The sequence below is a fragment of the Cupressus sempervirens genome, chromosome 10, assembly GCF_028749045.1.
Source record: "Cupressus sempervirens isolate cs-2001-9-10 chromosome 10, ASM2874904v1, whole genome shotgun sequence".
Taxonomy (NCBI): Eukaryota; Viridiplantae; Streptophyta; class Pinopsida; order Cupressales; family Cupressaceae; genus Cupressus; species Cupressus sempervirens.
Window position 1 is genome coordinate 704,161,892 of NC_143127.1, and position 22,145 is coordinate 704,184,036.

The window sequence follows — 22,145 nt, forward strand, 5'->3', positions numbered from 1 at the left end:
CTTGAAGCCTTTAATCATAAAGGTCTTCAAGTTCGTCCGTGAGGAATTTGTTGGAGAAGATGATGTCATTGAAATCATCCAGCTATGCGAAGTTGGTCTCACTAACGTCATCCAACAACAACCATTTCTGTAGAAAATCCATTCCGAGCTGCGCCCACTTCTGATGGTGAGTTAATTGCTGTTCATTCATGCCGAGCAAAAAAAATGCTTATGTATAATGCACCCTATGCCTTCCTCCCAACATTTGTCCGCTACATCTGCAAAAGAGATGCCAATGCCCGACCCCGGTACCTGCTCGGCCAATACAATAATTTTGACATCATTTTTTAAAAATGTTTCTTTAAAAATGTTACGCAGAAGCATCAACATGTCTATTTGACTGCCTCCGAGGTCGAGAAGAGACGTGAGGAAGTGGGAGGTAATATTTGTGGACACATAGTACCTCTTATCGTTTCTCAAGAATTCATGGCCGAGTACCATGAATATAACATGGCAGAGAAAAGGACTTCGGGCATCTACCTTGCAAACCATGGCAAGGACATCGCCATGAATCCTGCCCAAAAAAGGCTTTTGTAGAGCCATTGTAGTGCATTTCAGGAGAATTTGCATATCCATGACTAAGATTCAAGAAACTCTGCAAAGTGCAAATGCAAACTGAATTCAGATCGAAGAATATGAGAAATGATAATGAAAGAGGAATTGAAGAGGCTATTTAATGGAAGTTGCATTTAATTCTTTGGCATTTGTGATCTTTCATATCTTATTTTTTCATATTCCTATTAATTTTCAGGTGTGTGAAATGTCGAAATGTATTGGCATTAATGTCAGACAGTCGATAGTGCCTGACATTAAGTAATGATTTCCATGCAAACCTTTCCATGTGTCTCCATTCTAGAGAATTACATGCGAATCCAAGTCTTTTCAAGCGAGTGACCTCGAGATGCATCTTCTATCGTTAATCTCTAACTAATCAATGATCAATAAAACTATTGTATTTACTATTAACAATATGACAGTGACGATAGCTGACTTGATAATAGTGACACTGACGTAACAATATTACAACATTATTAATAACACACCTAAGATAGTACACAAGTTGAAACTTGAAGTGACTACTCAGCAATTAGTACAGTCACTAGCCAATACATGTGCAAATTTTGCTTTCAGATTAAACGATTTTTCAGTTTATCACTGAAGATTAGCCAAGACCATTATTATTCATTTTCCTACAAAACAAGTAATTCGCCTTTGACATTATTAATTCATTTTTGGCAAGGAAAAAAATAGCCATCATTTATTTATCCATTAGTAAAAAAAAATATTAATTTGCCACATTTATAATGATTTTGCTAGGGCAAGAAAAAAATCGCCAACATATAATATTTTGTTTCCCTATATGGAACAAAAAAATCGCCCTCGACATTAAAAATTTCTCGCCCACAAAATGTTGGATTTGCCAGCATTTTAGGCATTTTTTTCGAGAGGGATTTCTTAAATTTATCCTTAATTAATTGCCAATTAATGTCGATATATAATATTTTTTTTTTCTTTTGAGATTATTACAAGTTAAGGATTTTATGCAAGTTGATGCTTAGATCAGATAAATGATATAACTTGATTTCCTTTTTGGTTATGACTTTTATGATTTATGATTGATAATTAAGATTAGGAGCACCTACTTTAGAAGACCAATTTTAGGTGATTACAATTGTAGTATGTGTGCTTAGACCTAAGTGTTGGGTGTTAGGACATATACTATGGATAATTATAAGATTCAAATCCAAGATCACATTGTTTAAAGAGATGTTTTACTTGTTAATAATATGTAACCCTAACTCTAATTTGTTGCAATTATGATTCTAAGGTGAATTTGAGAACAAATTCTAGGACAGATTGAAATAAAACATTATCCATTTTGTTAACCTCATAATCTCACATACACACATTTTTTTCATACTAAAATAAATCAAGAAAAATTTAATATAATTTTTTCAATTTTTTGTTTTTTTTTGGATGAATATTCCTTTTCAATTAATAAAATTTACTAAGATTACAATTCACAAAAAAAAAAGGGCCGGGGGATACAGGATCATCCCACGAATGAGTTCAAACAGCCGAAGTCGGAGAAAACAACATGACCTCAGCCAGAAACTATTAATAATATGACAAAACAAATTTTCAAAAGAAAACTACAAATAAAATATTCCTCTTATATTTTTTGATAATTTCTTTTAAAATACAATCTTTCAATATAATTAGTATAAATCCTATTTATATTCTATTTTAGAAAAGCATGTCTATATTTAGAGTCTATGAGTGCTATTACCTATAAATCATCTAATCTCGATTTTCCAATTAAAACAATAAAATGTCAAAAATCTCACTTGATAGAAATTAAACCAGATTTTGGAGAGCAAAGTAGGAGGATATACCATTACCTTGGCGCGAATATTCGAAGTTCGAAACGGAATTGAAATGCGGAAAACAAAGCTAACAGAAAGGCATTCGAATATTTGAAAAACATTCTCGGCTGGGCTCAACCCAACGGCTACCTCGCACGTGAGAATATATTTAATCATATCGTTGGTTATGAATGGAAAAAGGAGAGGAACGGAAGAGGTGGAGTAGAAATCAGATAGAAATACGAAAGGCGGCGATGGTGGAGGAAATATCTTTCATTGTACCGTTGGCTTATGTATAGAAAAAGTGAAGAGGGAATGTGAGAGGTAGATAGCGGAGGAATGAGAAAAACGGAGAGGAATGGGAGAGGTAGAGCTGAGGCAGAGCAATAATCTTGCTCAAAATTTATGGAATAATAGTTGAATCAACAATGTCTGGAGACTGATTTTACTCTTTCTTGTGTTTTTAGATTTGAATCGCTACCATGAATGGGAAAAACAGAGAGTAATGAAGGAGGTGGAGCTGAAGCAGAGCTGAGTTGAGGACAAGAAAAGCTGCATAATTCTTCTTCTTCCCTGGCAATTATATCAGTATTTAATTTTTTTTTCCATATCTCTTCCAATAGCTAAAATGCAATGGGTGAATTCTGTTTATGTTATTTTCTTTATTCTGTTTGAACAAATTCTTGATGGGAAAAAATGCTTTTAATGCTTCTAAAATTAGGATTTCTAAGACGTCTTTTCCATTTATCTCTACCTTCATGTTTATGATTTCAGAAGTCTCCCGTTATCCGTAATTGTTATCGTCAATTTCCCTCTTCAATGAAAACTGACTATTAATTTCCTTATTTTCTTTATACTTTCTATTAATGCGCGTCTGTCTTGAATCCTGTTTGCAATTCGATCGGGTATCCAATCCATCCAACAGTGGCCATTTCGACCAAAACAAAAATAACCACTAGCAGATGCCCATTGTGGAACAAATAAATCCCTTTCTAACTGGATAGCTCTTGTAGAAACTAAAATCCGACTGCATTCCGTGCATTTGGCAGGAAAAGATACCCTGTTTGCTCATCCTCCATGGAAGGTGCCGATTGGGAAGCCTGCAAATCTAAAACCCTAATTTCATCAAAATAGGACACGTTGCATTGTGGGCATAGTAATTACTCACGCTTCCTACAACAGCCCTGCAATACATAAGCCATCTCTCAGATCACCTTAAAAGAACAATTTTCTTTCTTAAAAATCACAGAGGTAAACTAATAATGAAAGATCACCTCCTAATAGCTCCATATCCCATGCTCCCAACAATCAGCAGATTAACATCCACTTCCTCTGCAGCTTCACGAATAGTGTAACTGGATAAACCAGTCTAAGATACAACTTGCTACCCCGATGAAATAACCTTCTGTGAAGATCTCGAGAAATTGACCTGCTTGCGCATCAAAATTAAATACATCGACGATCGCTGATTTACTTTCCCGATTCCCGAAAATAATTTCAGGCATATTTCTTTTCCATTTATGTCTACCTGGTGTCGTGGCTCGCTTCAATTTATCTAGGTTTCACTTTTCACTAAAAACTGGTTTAAACCGTAACAATCTTGGAGGAGAAAATTAGGGCTTCAGTGGACAAGAAGGATTTTCAGGTGCTCATTGACACCATTAGTTTGATTTGTTATTACGATCCAGTAATACGGAACAGGGTATTTTTTTGCAATGTAGATATTACCTTAGCGAACCTTTAGCTAAAGTGGAGCTGTACATTTTTTTAGATTTTAAATACTTAATCTGTGGGCTCATCTAGTAGCCTCTCATTAGGTTCCAATCTCTCCAATAAGCACTATCTGTGGGCTCATCTAGTAGCCTCTCGTTAGGTTCCAATCTCTCCAATAAGCACTGGCGTAAACCTCAAAAATCTTGAATGAGGAGAAAGTCAGGGTTTAATGGAACAAGGAGGATTTTAAGGTGCTCGTTGACAGGTCATCACCACTAATATGGAACAGGGTATTTCCATGGATTTAAGATGATTAACGCCAAGTGAAACTTTGACTACTTTTTATAAAGACATTTCATATATGTGTATAGCCTTCTTTCAGCTAACATAGAACAGGGCAGTTTATTGGATTTTAAATAATTAACTTTTAATGAACGTTTTGTTACTTTTTATTATAATATTTTAAATGGGCAGGCCATCTGTGTGTGGGGTTCGTTGATGCAGTTCCAGGGGCACCCCTACTACAGGTAGGCCAATGAGAGAGGATGGGGCTCACTATAAAGGTAGGGCTGTAATCACTTGCCCTATAAAAGACACAAATTTCATTTTGCTGAAATCAAACATGCAAGATTCATATCAACGAAGATAGGCATTGATGACCATTTTGGTCTACGTTCACTTTTTCATACTTTAAAATAAATGTTCCCATGATGAGCATTCCGACCTTTCTTCCTAGTTTATCTGGTTACTGCTCTTGCTGCAGCTAAGTAATTTAAATATATGAAATAATTGGAGCTAGTGAACTCACAGGTTGATATTATTAGTTTCATTTATTTTTTGAATGTTTTTCTTTGATTCAATATGAAAAAATGACTTTTTAAAACTGTTCTAGATGAGCTTGATACTAATAATGACTTTCTTGTATTCGACAAAGCCCTTTCACATGTTATGTCTCGTGTATTATAAATCTGAAGTACATCAACAATGGATAGTTATAAGCGGTTGTTGTCTTCTAAAATCTTTCTTGGATGTATGTAATGACAGTTTTTTTATATCTAATGGCCCTACTGTTGATGTTTAGTAGCTTCAATTGGATAAACCTAAGAATATATATAATTATATTCGATATATGATTTATATATCTGTGAGACATAAGTTAATGAGAACAATTAATATTTTGATGTTTGGTAGCTTCAATCGGATAAACCTAAGAATATATATAATTATATTTGATATATGATTTATATATCTGTGAGATATAAGTTAATGAGAACAATTAATATAATAATACTTATCAAATTAACAAATAGACATGTTCCTTGAAGGGACATGTCTTTTCATGGCTTAAGCTTACTATATAAGAGAGAGAGCTGCCTTTGGAAAACACATATCCCAACAGGGCAATGCTTAGTACATCTGCAACACTCCTCCTTTAATATGGTATCAGAACATTAAAGGAGGAAATTGCACCCATAAACAAATCAAATAGAAGAACAAACTTGGTGAGCAAAAATGAGTACATGCTTTAAAACAAAATCTATAACAGGGTTGAATGAGGGGCTCATCAACATTTATAACATGGACTATTTGTAGAGACTAATTGCATACATGGCAAGTGTTCCAAGCAGACATTAAGAAAATGAATGGGGTTCATGAGATCAGTGAAAGATATCAAACGATACCTGCATAATACAAAAACACTCTCGAAAGGGAAAATCATTGCAGTTTGACCAAGCAAGGAATGGTGTCTATAAATATTGCCATGTGTTAAGGGAGATAATTACAGACTACAGAGTAACTGCCAAACTTAAATATATGATGCAAACCATAAGAAAACCTATGCCACCAAGACTGGATTTTAAATCACTGTGAGAATATATAGGAGGAAACATTTATTTAAACAAGTGAATACCATTCCGTGCCATTTACATAGGGCACATGGATGCTTGATAGGTAATCGAGGATTGGAAAAGATCATTACATAAGAAAGAGTTGTACAAATCACAGGGGATCCTAGGAAAAACCTACTAGTCAATAGGAATTGCACAGTTGGCAGACACAAAGATGTGACTCCAGACACGTGCGCAGTACAAACCTGCCCATTGAGAAGACCAGGATAGCAGCCCAAGTGCACGTCATACTAAACACAAAACCATTGATTAAAAAGGATCTTTTGAAGGATTTAACTTTGTCGGCGTAGACTCCAAAACGAGAGATATAGACATTGGACGCCTTTCATAAATGTTAATAAGGTAATAAATCGTCCAATTAGAATAGTCAAAACATGTAAAAGGAAAAATGAGGTAAGTTAAATATTTTCCAATATATTATGGAATATTCTTAATATGAAATATTATTATTAGTATATGAAATATTATTGGCATATACAATATTAATATGAAATAGTATTATTAGCATATTTCTAGTAATAAAATTAAATGAGATTGATTTTCAAATGTGTTGGAATAATAATCAAATAATTATTAAAGGTAATTTTTTATTACTATAAGAGAAGTTTGCCTTGATCATTTCCTCCAAGTATGTTATTTACAGGAAGAGGGAGCAGATAGAGGATATGGTTTAGTCAACCTTCAATGATCTTGGTCATATTGACCATGTTGAGATGGATTCTCGAGTGATCAATAAATTGTACTCTCAAGAGGATTGTGATTCATGGATATACTTCATGACTATTTGAGCCTAACCCCACATCACAGGAAAGTGACAACTTCCAAATGATTATCACTTGTATATGAAACAAATCATAATAGATTGTAAACTTGCATGGTGGATTAAGTTCCTTAAGTAGACCATGGTTGTTCATATGGTAAGCATTATGAGAATGCATGTGCACGTACCTTATAAACATTTTTGAGTACATGGTGAATTTTATGCAAATTGATGTTCAGGAGGCCATTATAAAGAGTATATGGTGAATATCATGTGACCTGATGTTCAGGAGGCCATTACTCACAGTACTTGGTGAATATCTTGCAACTCGACATTCATGAGGCCATTGCTCAAAGAGTACGTGGTGAATGTCATATGAGATGACATTCAGGAGGCCATTACTCTAAATATCATTACTTAGAGTATTTGGTGAATATCATATGTTGATATTCTAGAGGCCAATACTCATGATATTAAAATGTTGAATATTTTCTAATCAAAGATGTTCTTATATTACTTTGAGGTAATATGTAGTCATTTGTTTAGCCTCCATAGCTAAGAGGGAGTGTTGATGTTTGGTAGCTTCAATCGGATAAACTTAAGAATAGATATGATTTTATTTGATTTATAATTTATATATATGTGAGATATAAGTTAATGAGAACAATTTATAATAATAATTATCAATTTGAGACATGTTTCTTCATGGCTTAAGCTTATTATATAAGAGAGAGAGAGAGCTGCCTTTGGAAAACACATATCCCAATAGGACAATGCTTAGGATATCTGCAACACTCCTTTTACACCTACCAAAATTGTCAAGAAATTTGCATACTTTTCAACTTTCAGATATTGACATTTCGTCAAACACTTAATAGTACAATGGACTAAACGATATCTTTGAGTTTTACAGTGTGGAACAATCACAAATTTCAATAGTGATCATAGACAATCTCACAAATATTTTGTAACCAAGGTACAACTCATAAAAATTTAATCAAACAGTTGTCATATAAGTAGCTGAAACAAACTTTCAAACATTCAATATTGAAATTAATATTTTCTGATTTCTTAGCTGAAATAAAAGTGTTAATCCAAGAAAATGGAGCAATAATCTTGTTCAAATTTCATACAGTAATACTTGAATTTGGTAACACTTATATCATCAATATCTAGATACTGATTTTACTCTTCCTCATTTTTGTATCTAAATCGTTGAGATTGGGATGCTCAAACTTTCAATTAATGTAGCCATTAACCTCGTAGATAGTTCACGGTATAGATGTTAATATTTGCACTTCCCTTTTAATTTCCCCACCTCCCTCCTTGCATTGTTTTTAGCATGGAATGACACCCTTAACATCAATAGCAAAGGATACAATTGGAAATAAGGGTTTGAGATACTCCTACGCCAATGCAACTTCTTCTTTAGATTCCCACACCTCTCAAAAGTATTCCAAAAGTTGTGAGTGGAAGAAATGGCACCAAATACACATAAATGTTATTCAATTGAACACTTCAACATTTATGGAAGCCCTTTTCTAGCATAGGAAGGTAATACAAAATGAGGAACACAAAGTATTTTAATCTTTCTTTACAAATATGTTATTTTCTTGTGAAACTTGTACATATTTATTAGTTGTGAAACCTGACAAACCATAATCCAATAGTGTAGAAACAAATGACACAAACGTTTAACACAACCTTGAACTCCAAAGTAATCCACTCAATCAACTAGGTTGGTTCTCGTGTATGAAAGTGGTGGCCAAATGAAGACTTTGGTTCAATTTCCCAACTAAACAAGGCTTTGATAAAATATACTAAACGATCTTTTTTCTCTCAAAGCCCCTTTTTATCGGAACTTTTTGCAATCATAAGATATTATATGTGTTCTCTTATCTTCCCTCGAAGAGGAGACTTGAAATTATTTTAAAACAATTAAAAAACATAAGTTATCTTTTAATTTTTACCTTTTTAATAACTCAAGCCATAACTATTTATTCACATAAATATTTTTTGCATATACATGAAGTATCTATCCATTCAAAAGTTTTAAAATGCCTAAAACCTAATCAATGGTAGGGGAACCCTATATCATGTTTTCTTGTATTGGGGTTTGTAGGAGGATTAGAAGTCCATTATTGGTGAAAACAACATCAAATGCTCATTAGCCCATCTTGCCTCTGTACTAAGAACATGTGACTGATCCCATTGGAAGAAGATGTAGACAGTCGTCGAGGGATGTCCTTGTGACCTCAAGTTTGTAGTGGGGATGGTCTAGGGGTAAATCTCTAAGGATTGGGTTTGTTCTATACCTATTTGGCCATCCCTCTTCTATAGCTATTAGATGAGACCAAAATTGGTATTAGATGGTTATGAAAGTATGAAGAAAACCTTATTACTTGTATTTACTAAATAGTGTGCTTCTGATTAGTGAGTTGGAAAAAGTGAATGGGTTGACTATGTTGTAGCTAGTATTTTCTTAAGGATACATGCCAAGTTCAGGTTAACTTGTGTTTGTTCTATGTGATTGTCAATGTCAATCCAAAATTTTTAGGAATTTTTCTAGACTCCCAAATCAATTGACTTTGTTATATAGAAACAATTTTTTTGTAATTGTTTATCTTGTTAAGTACGCACCTGCTAGTGGGAATCACCAACATTTTATGGGGTTTAAGGAAATCCATGGTCTTTCCTTATGACTAATGAGTGGTTGTTGTAAGGGACTAGTTTTTATTCACTTGGATCATGGAAGTGAAGCTGCTAATGTCTACCATGGATTTGACATAGTAAGAGTTAGTTGGTTGTCATTGGACTATGCCAATAGTAAATGCCTAGAGCTATTGTCGTATGTTTTTTATTAGACATCTTTAGCATCATTTAGATAGGTGAAGAATAGGTAGGCATATATAGGATTTGATACTAGTTACCTTTCTTTATGGGTAGCAATAACAAGAGCTAAGAATTGCATATGGAGTGCTCCAGTATTAGTTGCTTATAGTATGTGGGTGACCAATGTGAAGTGTTTTGGGGTTTGTGAAGAGGATTGTTGACTATATCACTCAAGTCATCAGGTGTATATGTTAGAAACTATTACTACTAACTAAGTGGATAGAGTTGTGTCCAAAGGCCTCTTGGTGATTAGGTTCAAATCTAGTGGCCAGGGTTGATTCCTTACTTGTGAAAATCCTTGGGATTGAGGATGGACCCACAATGTAGTATAGGATGAATGAATCATCTTCCCAATTGTCTGATTGTATGCTTTAAAATGTTGGGTTGAGGATGGATTCTTGGACTTGTATACAAAATACCAGATCCTTTTTCTAATAATCAACCATTCAAAAGAGCATAGGAAAGAAGTAGATGCACGAAGTAGTGCATAATCCACTAACATTGTTTTTCTATCTTGGTTGTACTATACATAGGAGATAGATGCCTGTTGGCTATATGCTAGTCACTATTGTGTATGTTGCTTATATGATCCAATTATTATTGTCTGTTTGATGCATGCATAAGCTAGTCACTCTCGTCTTTGTGAGGCCTCTCAATGTCATGAAAATTGAGTTAGATAGGCACACAACATTGTATATAGCTAATTTTTCATTTCTAGCATGTTGTTGAGCTTCCATAATAGTAGTTGAGTGACTCGACAAGAGGATTTTAATGAGGCAAACGTAGGAGAAGATTCTCTTCCTAATGAATCCGTGAGAATTCTGTATGTGGACAAGTTGTATGACAAGAATAATGTAATTAGGTAAAGTTTAAAAATGATTTTATCAAGTTTTGTTCATTTTAACACATAACGTTGTCACAAATAGGAAAGCAAAATTGATTTGAAAATCAATGTTGTGCAATTGCTTCCCCTCTGTGAAGGTATAGGCACTTCAGCAAGGTGAAAAAAGTTAATTTTATGTTTGGATACTCAGTTTTGTGACTTTTAGGTCTAATATATATATTATGTAGAGTCAAACTAGGTCAAGGACTCACTTTATTACTAAAGGCCAAATTCTGTAAATCTTTCATTCATGATGCTTATAGTTTTACCATAAAGTGTGCAAAGATTCATGCTTGGTTGATATGTGTGGGTGTGTTTTTCATTAAATGCTTGGCTTGCAAATGGTTCTAAATGGCTCTATGATTGTATTTTTAAAAATTTCTTGTGTCTTGCAATTAATCAATGCAAGGTGATTGTTTAAATGTTTATAAATGCCCTTTTACAAATTTAACATCAATCTTACTGCTTGATTAATCAGTTTGATCTTTGTAGTTCTAAAATAGTCATGGAAAAATATAATATGATTCTACATATCAAGTTTTGGTCCATTTTGTCCGAAACAAGCCCACCTTATTCTCAGATATGTTTAATAAAGTCTGATTGGGTATCCAAATTTTGTCTGAGATCTACATTATGAGGTGTATGAAGAAAGGTATGACAAAAAAAGTATTTGAGATGTGCTAAAAGGTCCTAGGTTACTAAGGCAAATGGGGTCTAGGAATGTGCTAGAAGTTTGTCGGTCATTTTGATAGCTCATGTTAGTGGTGGGTATGTTGTTTGTTTAGTTAGCTTTTGTCAACATCTATTTGTATAATAAATACATCGTTGTTTGGGCCTTTTTGTTCTTAGACTAGCCTAGACAAGAAAGCGATCAAATATTGTGTATGGGTTACCAAATGAGGCTTGACATAAAATTTCATTATTATACTTAAAGGTATGACAAAAAAGTATTTGAGAAGCTACAAGGTACTAGGTTCCAAAGGGAAATGGGGTCTAGGAATGTGCTAGAAGTTTGTCAGTCATTTTGACAGCTCATGTTAGTGGTAGGTATGGTGTAAGTTTGTATAGTAAGCTTTTGTGAACATCTATTTTTATAATAAACACATCATGTTTTGGGCCTTTTTGTTCTTAGACTAGCCTAGAAGAGAAAGTGATCAAATGTTGTGTATGGGTTACCTAATGAGGCTTGACATCAACTTTCATTATTATGCTTAATTAGCCATTGAATTTAAAATATTGGTTATTGAATAATCTATAAATTTGTATGAGATGTAGATTTTTCTCTAAACATGTTAAATTCCACCACTATGATTGATACATGTTGTGTAGCTAGATTTTGAATTTAGTATCTTTAGTAAATAATACTTTCTAGTGCTAAGTTATGGTTAATTAGTTGAGATAAACAATAAAACTTTATGAGGCTTTGTATCAAGATACAACTATTAGATATCGTGATTATGACTTCAATAATGTAACTTAATGTTTATGTATCCATTATGGCTATTTTCTAAATTGAATGAAAAACATGGTTGGTGCAATAGAGAGAAAGTACTATTAGGTACTCGATGAAACCTCTATGTTATGGGATATTTTTGGTTTGTTAAATTGTAGGGTCAACTTTATTTGCATATTGTTCATGGTAATGAAGTGATGAATTTAGTAAAATGATCCATAGGGAATCGCCTATTGATTTTAGAAATTAGATATGCATTGATAGAATAACAATTTTAACAAGTTCTAGATTAAAAGTTTGTTATGAGTAGCAAGTTTGAATATTATCTAGTTAATGAGTTGGAGTAACAATATCAAGTTGCACCATTATATGAAATGTGGTGTGAAAAATGTGCTTGTAGTGAGGTTTGAGGTTAACATAAATTGATCTAGTATAGTTAGTATAAAGACCTCACAAGAATATCATTATCGTATTTTTTCTTTTGCGCATTACATGATGTTGGATTTTGAAAGATGTGTCTTGAGTAATATGACAATGGTCACAATGTATGTTGGTTTAGAGGGAGTTATTTCAGCTAGGTAATCGACCTAGTCTATGAGGATGAGGTGAAGCTGAAAGGGTTCAAGCATATTTATGTTGAATGATGAATATTAATAGGTGAAGATAAGTTCAAGACTTTAATGTCGTTATTGGGAAGAGTTTATGAATTATACAATTGCTTGAATAAGCAATAAGACATTTTGCATAGGTGTGCTCTAGGAGACTTGGTAAGGAGAACCGTGTATGACTTTTATCCCAATGAAAGCGGGTATGGAGGTGGTCCTCAGGCAAAGGATGACCTTGTGACCTTGATGAGTCTTTAATGGGGAGGTTCTAGGGGGAATAACTATAAGGAATCGGTTTTTTCTGCACTTATTTGACCATCCCTATTCAATAGACATCAAATGTGGGCAAAATTGGTGTTTTAAGGTTATGAAAACATGAAGAAAACCTTGTGTTTGTCCTACATGATTGTTATGAGCTTGTGAATCCGATTTCAAAATGTATAGGAATCTATGTATAGACTCTTTGATCAGCTGATTTTGTCATACTTGTCCATTTACATAGTATTATGAATCTTTTTATGTATAAGCCTCGCAAATGTGAGCCAACGAGATATTTATGGGGTGTAGTTGGAATTCACATTGGGCATAGAAGTGAAGTTGCCAGTCGTGCCCTAGACCGTGCCAATAATAATTTCCTAATATCATTGTTGTATGTTTTAGATTCGACAACACTTACCTTGCTCACTGAGGTGAAGGGTATCTAGGATTTGATAGATTAAGGGTTCTTGACTAGTTTCCTTTCATTGCTAGTAATGATGAGATTAGCTAACCATTGCATATGGAGGGTTTCAGTTGAAGTTGCTAATAACATATGGGTGATTGATGTCAAATGTTATTGGGGATTATAAAGATGACAAATGACAATATCACTAATGTTGTTAGGTGGTATGTGTTGGAAACTAATACAATCTAGTTAGAGAGACTTGTTCCTAAAGGCTTGTGTTGATGAAGATGTAATACAACAAACCATGTTGGTTCACAACTTGTGGAGATCCTTGGGATTGAGGATGGACCCCTGATTTAGTATGGGATGTATAGAATCCTCTTCTCAACTGATAGATGCTAGGATTGACCCTATTAGGTTGAGGACCAACCCTTGTAGTTGAATGAGATACAAAATATCCCCTTCCAAGTATATGTTGGTGTTGAAGAATATGGAAAAGAATCCCCTTATAGTGTAGTGCGCGATGCATCAACATTCTTTTCCACTTCCAATGCACTATGCATTATGCGTCAGTCAGTATTGTTTATATGATGACTAAATGATCTAATAGTTATTTCCTTTGTGATGCCTGCATAAGCCAACCATTGTCATCTTTTTGATAGTTGTCAATAATGTGGAAAGTGAGATGCACAACATTGATAGATAGTTTTTCTCTTTCTATCACATCGTTCAACTTCCGTATAGATAGTAGAATGACTTTAGGAGAGAATTTTGATGAGCTAAATGTAGGTGAAGAACCTCCTCTTAATGTAGATTTGAGAATTATGTATATACAAATGCTATATGACAAGAATAAAGAAATCTATGGAGATTGAAGTGATTTCATTGAGTTGTTTATCATTCCACATAATTGTCATGTTGTCATTGATAGGAAAACAAGCTTGATTTTAACAACATCAAACTAGTGTAATCATTTCACCTCTGTGAAGGTACAAGCACTTCAACAAGGAGAAAATAAGGTGAAACAAATTAGTTGAGTTCAAGACATTCATTTTCCTGATTTTGAGGTCTAATTATGTGTTTTGCTGCCTAAAACTAGGGCAAGGGCTTACTTTATGATACCATTGGCTATATCTCTCCAAATTTTGAATTCATGATGCTTATAGGTTTACAATAAAGTGTGTGAAGTTTCATGCCTGGTCCACATGTTCACATGTGTTTTTCATGAAACCCTTGATTTGCAAAGGGTTCTACATGTCACTGAGATTGTATTTTTTTAAATTTATATTTTGTGAGTAACTAATACAAGGTGTTTGTTTAAATGTTTTGAAAATCCCCATTGGCAACTTCCCTATTAGTCTTACAGCTTCATTAATCCATTTGTTATCTGCATTTCTAAAAGAATCATTAAAAACAACTTAATTTGACTCTAAACAACACGTTTTGTCCCACTCTATACAAAACATAGATACTAATCTCATACATGTTTAACAAGGGTTGAATAGGCATCCAAATTCTTTCCAATATCTACACTATCAGGTTTATGAAGAAAGTTTTGAGAAAACAACTATCTAAGAAGTGTTACTAGCTTCTAGGTTACCTCCTGTTGGAATCAGGGGTAGGAATGTGCTAGAAGTTTGTTGATCATGTGAATAGCTCAGGTTTGATGTTTGTACAGTTTAAGCTTAATTTCAGGTCTAGAAACCTTGTTTTGTGATTTGTAGGCCTAGTATGTGTTTTTTAGCCTTAAACTAGGGGAAGGGCTTACTTTATGATACAACTGACAAACAATTTCCAAATTTTGGATTCATGACTCTTATAGACTTACTAAAATTCTTGGTTTGCAAACATTTCTACATGGCACTATGATTGTATGCTTTGAAATTCTTTGTGTTTGGTGAGTAGTTAGTGCAAGGTGATTGTTAAGAAATGCTAGAAATGCCCATTTATATTATTCTTATCAATCATTGGGCTTGACCAATCGATTTGATATTTTCTGGCCTGCAATGAATTATTCGAGATAAGTTAACGTTACTTCTTGGGAGCCAAAAAATATATCATAGATATATCTGACATATTTTGAACTATGGTTTGCATGGCTTCAGTGTGTTTAGTTATCTTTTGTGAGCATCAGAGATATATCTGCAATAAGTAGACTTATCATAGATATATCTGACATATTTTTAACTATGGTTTGCATGGCTTCAGTGTGTTTAGTTATCTTTTGTGAGTATATACTTTTATAATAAACATTATTATGTTTTGGGTCTTTTTGTTTGGAGACTAACATAGAGAGGAAAACGATAAAATCTTGTGTATGTGTTCCCTAGAGATGATGCAATTGTGTGAAATTCTAAGTGATTTTGTCGAGTTTTGTTCATTTTTCTACAACACTATCATGTTGTCATTGATAGAACATGAAGCTCGATTTTAATAGAACCAATCTAGTGCAATCAGTTTCATCTCTGTGAATTCAAGGAGACTAGCCTAGAGAGCAAAACAATCAAATGTTGTGTATGTGTTCCCCAAGGATAATGCAGTTGTGTGAAATTTGAAGTGATTTTGTCGAGTTTGTTCTTTTTTTTTACAGTGCTGTCATGTTGTCATTGACAATACATGAAGCTAGATTTTAATAGAACCAATCTAGTGCAATCACTTCATCTTTGTGAATTCAAGGATGCTTTTCAAAGGACAAAATAATGCAAACAAAAATTAAGTTCAAGTCAAACTAGGGGAAGGTCTTACTTTATGATATAATACGAACAAATTAAGTTCAAATCAAACTAGGGCAAGGACTTACTTTGTGATATGACCGGTGAAATATTCCAAATTTTAGTTTCATGACTGGTATCTTTACAGTAAAGTATGTGAAGGTTTCATACTTGGTCCATACATTCATGTGTCTTTTTTGTGAAACACTTAGTTTTAGAACACTTCTACATGCAATAATAATTGTATGCTTTGAAATGTTTGGGCCTTTTTGTTCAGATAATAGCCTAGAGAGGAAAATGATCAAATGTTGTTCCCTCAGGATAATGCAATTGTGTGAAATGCAAAGTGATTTTGTCAAGTTTTGTTCATTTTCTGCAGTACTATCATGTTGTCATTGACAAAACATGAAGCTTGAATTTAATAGAACCAATCTAGTGCAATCACTTCATCTCTATGAATTCAAGGATGCTTTGAAAAGGACAAAATAACGCATACAGAAATTAAGTTTAAGTCAAACTAGGGTAAGGGCATACTTTATGATATAGTGCGAACAAAAATTAAGTTCAAGTCAAACTATGGCAAGGGCTTACTTTATGATATGACTGGCAAAATTTTTGCAAATTTTGGATTCATGACTGGTATCTTTACAATAAAGTAAAGGTTTCATACCTTGTCCATACGTTCATGTGTCTTTTTTGTGAAACCCTTGGTTCACAAACACTTCTACATGGCACAATGATTGTATATTTTAAAATTTCTTGTGTTTTCTGAGTAGTCAATGCAAGGTGATTGTTAAAAAATACTAGAAAGGCCCATTTATATCTTCCCTATCAATCATTGGGCTTGACCAATCAATTAGATCTGTGCTGTTTTAAAACAGTCCTAAAAGAAAACCTAATTTGACTCTAATCAGGAAGATTTGGCATGTTTCGTACAAAATAGGCCTAATTAATTTTTAGATATGTTTGGTAATGGCTAAGTGTGTACCCAAATCCTATTTGAGATCTACAATACCATATGTATGAAGAAAGTTATTTCAAAGAAAGTCTCTAAGAAACATTACAAGCTCCTATGTCAGCTTCTAAGGGAAATGGTGTCTAGGAATGTTCTAGAAGATTGATGGTTATTTTGATAGCTTTGGTTAGATGTATATATGGGGTAACTGTATTTAGTTAACTTTTGTGAATATTTAATTGTGTAATAAATATTAACATGTTTTGTTCCTTTATATTCTTAGACTAGCCTTGATAAGAAAGTGATCAAATGTTGTGTATGGGTTCCCTAAGAAGACTTGACATTGGTTTTTAAGATTGTGTTGTATTGGCCTTTGAATTTAAATTATTAGTTATTGAAATAATCTATTAATTCACTGCAGGAGTTTATTTATTTTTAAATGTTACTTTTCACCACCATGATTGATACATGCCGTGTAGATGAGTTGTTAATTTAGTGTCGATGGTAAATAATACTTTATAGTGGGTGAAGACATGGTCAATTGATTGAGATAGTGAGCAAAATGCATTTCTAGTGGTTCTTGGTTAACATATTGATTTGGTGTATTGATTATAAAGACCTCACAACAAATTTTTCATCATGTTTTGTGTTTTGTATGTTGAAGGATGTCTGATAAATAAAGATGTGTTTTGAGTCATATGACAATGGTTGCAATGAGGGCGTGAGTAGTGGGAGTTAATTTGGTTGGGTAATTGATATATTCTATGCCAATGAGGGGAAGCTTCAATGATTGAAATGATTCTTTAGATAAACCATGGGAGCTTGTGTATAGGTGTTATTTAGGAGACATGGTAACATATTTGGTTGAGGGATAGGTAATGAGCCATTAGCCTTGAAAAGGGAAATTTTCATGCACCTTACTTTGTTTCATGCGAAATGGGCTCTTAAGGAAAATTTTCAAAAGTTATAAGGTCAATTTATGGAATAAGAAGTTGTTTTGAGTCTACAAGACAAAGTTGTCAATAAGGTTCCAATGCTAACATAGGAGAACAAAAAATGTTTATATCCCTACAATGGCATCATAATCACAAGTGGAGGTTACATTGGCCCTTGTTTAACCTATTTTGTAATAATTTGAAAAAATAAAGGTCTTAGATTGGGTCCATGATACCTTATTTATATGGTTTTCATCAACCATGGGGTCAATTTGATAGTATTTTATGTTTTTGAAAGAAATAAAAATGTTTTGGTTTTTCTTTTTTTCTGAAAAAACTATAGAGCAATGTTTAGAGCATTTTAGAAAAAACTTGTGATGGTTTTTGTATGTACACAGGTCTTAGAATTGGTGAATAGGAGGTTTTGGCACAAAAATAAGAATTTCTTCCCTTTACATTGATGGAATTCATTACAACTCAGTGGATGGGAGGTTTTTGAAAGTTTGTTTCATTATTTTGGAGGTCTCAAAGATGGGTGTTTCTATTTTTGTGTAAAAAATAATTGCCCTAGGGTGCTTTGTCATGATATTTGCCTTAGAAATTGTGATGAAATACAACTATTTGGGTAGCTGGTTGATGATTTGAGTGATGTTTCAGAGGCCCTGCTTTGGACAATATTCCTAATTTGGCCTTTCGAAACCAAAATTAGTTTATTTTATTTAATCTGTTCGAAGATACCCTAGGTTGAATTTAAGATATCTTTTAAAACATGAGAATGGGTATTTGGATATAGTCTTGGTTTTGAGAGATCCTTTTGACATCAAGAATTATATCAAGTTTTCTCTAGTGAATGGTAGTAGGAACCATGGTAGTTTGTTTAAGGAACATAGTGATTTGAAGGATCAGTAACTTGGTGGATGTTTAGTGACAATAGGGTTTGGTCCAAGGGAACCCTAGGTATCCTTTTGATATGTTGGAATATGGCCGATTGGGTATCTGAAAACCTACAGAGTTAGACTTGGGCTTTGGGAAAGTTTAGAGGAAATCAAGATTCTTTATCGTTGGAGGCCTAATAGGGGTAACTAGGCCTAAAAGGCAGTTTGAAGAGATTAGAAGGGTTGGAGAGTTGGGAACAGTTTCAAACCCTAAGAATCCTTAAATGCAAGTTAATACCATCAAAATATATTAACCCTTTGACTTGGAATGTTGGTGAGGAGTTCTTGTTAGGTTTTGAAGAAACTCTAGTTAACTTTCACAAATTTGTAAGCTTGTAATTGGGCCATCCATCCACCACCCTTACCTCTGCATCAATGTTCATTGGGTTCATATAAATAAAGGTGCAGTAGCATTTTGATTTCAAAACTGGTTGATTAGTGAATTGTTAAAATTTATCATTGTCAATTTCTTTATCATTATTTCAACATTCAAAAACCAACAAAACCAAGGAAGTCACATTAACACCATAGTTGAGAGAAATGGTTGCCAATTGTTTGACAAAATGCTAAACTATTGATTGGTGAAGAGAAATGGTTTTGTTTAAGGTCATAACCGACAGGGTCATTACAAAAACAAGGCTACTTTATTCTCAAATATATTTAATAAGGGCTTATTGGGTATGCAAATCTTGTTTGAGATCTACATTATTCGGTATTGTTGTTCATTTTTCACACATGTGCAAATGAAGGAAAATACATGCTTATTAGTTTCAAAGTAATTTTCAGAGATGCATCAAAGAAAAGTATTTTATTGATTTTTGAAATAATATACAATGTTTGCATGATGGAGCAAACTAGGACATAAATTAAAAGAAATGCTGAAAGTAAATTTCTCCCACACATCTGACTGAGAGAGTAGTCCCTACGTACTGATATACACCTATACTATACTGAAATCAGTAACGTAAAAGAGGAGAAAAGGGAGAAAAAGGTCATGGGCACCAGTCATTGCCTGTAATGACTGGTGAAGTGGCGTCCATCTGCATCCACTGTCTTGCTGTTCTGGATCTCGCCCTTTCCGTGCTTCCAATCCCTGCGTCCATAAAAGAGAATGGGTTAGATCCAATGGATCTAAGCAATGCTGATAGCTCACTTTCTCTCACTTTCATCATCCTACACGCTATTCATCTCAGTAAAATACAGACATACATCAGCAGATAGAGAGGTCGATCATGAAGTGCAAAAGTATTAAAGGGACAATTCATTTTTGTTTTGAAACCTTTTACTTATAAAATCTGGTGAAAACAGGATAGACGTAGCAGATGGAATTGGTATGCATACAAATAACATCAAATGAAACATTAAAGGGACGAATTTTCAAAGTTTTGAAACCTTTTGTTTCGCTTATATAGCAAGAATGAAAGCTACAACAGGAGATCTTCAAAGGAAAATAAAGGATAACCATTTTCAGCCAGTAGAAAGAGTGCATGATACAGATTCAAAGTACGAATATTTTTGAAATTCCAACAGAAAGATGCTACAGTAACAACAGAGATGCCTTGTTTTCACTTTGAAAGACAGTGGTCGACAGGAGTGGTAACTTGTATGCTACAGGATGCTGACAAGAAGACTATAGGTATGCAATGTTTCAAGAAACAGAAGCACAATTATAAAATTAAAAGGTGTACTCAATTTTAGCAAACAGTTAGCAAGCAATCTACCAACAATTCTGGTACATCTTCTTTGAGGAAGCAATTAAAGTTATTTTTGGCAAGGCTTGATGAAAATATAGCAAAAATGGATCTTCATATCTTATATGTAGCAGATATAAACAGAATGTCTAGTTCTCCAAGCAAAGACAAATACGGAAAGAATGTTTTCAGCAAAAGAATCATTATTCACAATATTTCTTACAAAGATATGGAAGGAGAATCAGGCAACAATAGGAAAGCTTCATTATAAACCACATATCTGAGGTGGTAGTTTAAACGTTTTCTAGTTTTAGAACACAAATGGGGGAGTTACAGCTATGGTATGACGTGTTAATGATGTATCACTCATACAACAAGAAGAGAGTAAAGAAACCATAAATTGTACCCAGCTATTGCAGATCTAAATAAATATGGCGCCTTGATGCATCTTCCAGTTAAAACCCAAATGAGAAAATCTGGTATACTTGCAACAGTAACCAATGAAAATATGTTAGCAGTTGCAGATGTATAACACAGTCATATCTATGAGGGGTATTGCTCGGATACTGAGAACCCAGCAAAGAGCCAAAAAGAATTCACAGTTATTACTATAATTTCAGTATTGAAAAAACTCCCATTTTAATTTAGTAAATGATTTCCAAGAGAAATCGCAGACTTGAGCTTTAGTCGGATAGGGTTTCACAATAACCCTATTATGGCGCTTGCAAAGTTTCACAACTTCAAATGATAACATAATACTCTCAACGCTGTCTTTTTATGAATTCCTTAATTCCATTTGAGAAAATTTCGGGTCCATTGCATGTTAAAGAAGTTGGATATTTTAGTAATGCGTGGATTTGTCATAACACATAATGCATAATGTTTTATTTTTATTTTTTAAATTGCATTCACATGCACATTTCAAAAAAAATATTATTATCCTTTAGTTGATGAATTATGATCAACTTAAAGATAATAATAATTTTTGAATGCAATTTTAAATAATAATAATAATAATAATAATGCAAGTAAAAGGGAAAGACTACTTTATTTTACTTTTCTTAATTGCATAAGTGTTTAAAAAATTGTAATTATTATTTTTATAATTGATGTTCTATAAATCAATTATTAAATAATAATATTCATGCAATTAAGGAAATAAATAATAAAGTCTAAAGGTCAAAGTGAGTTCAAGGAGGAGTTGGTATTTTGCCAATGCCACAATTCAAGGGGGCAACTTCAATTGATATATTTAGAGGCATAGTTCAGACTGAAGACTTCAGAGTGCATTATGGAGTGATTTATGGCAGTTTGGGGGACTTTTTTACACTTTTCTTATGCATGGTTGGTGGAACCTCAGTTAAAGATATTTTGAGCATGTTTTTGGGCTTGTTAGAGGTTCTTAATAATGAGTTAACTCATTATTTCGACCTAGTTTTTCCTGTTTTGAGACAGTATATTGTTTTTATATACTCCTCTTATTCTTGAGAAAGGGGTTTGGATTTTGGGAGAGGATGCTTGTGTGATTTTGTCCTCAGTGCCTTTTTCTCCATTATTCTGATCCATTATGCAGATGTACTATTTTTGGGCCTTTGATTGAAATAAAGTATTCATTGGAACCCGTTTTGGAGTT

The 22,145-nt window shown here is 33.5% G+C and overlaps 1 long non-coding RNA gene across 1 annotated transcript in view; it reads left to right on the plus strand.

Annotated features, from left to right (window-relative positions):
- The first annotated feature begins 2,585 nt into the window (after window positions 1-2,585).
- The window catches only part of LOC149535766 (uncharacterized), a 76,840-nt gene continuing 57,280 nt past the window's right edge, over window positions 2,586-22,145 (plus strand). The window contains exons 1-2 of the long non-coding RNA XR_016358107.1: window positions 2,586-2,772; window positions 2,873-2,993. This is a non-coding gene — a long non-coding RNA (uncharacterized LOC149535766). The remainder of the gene's footprint in view (window positions 2,773-2,872; window positions 2,994-22,145) is intronic.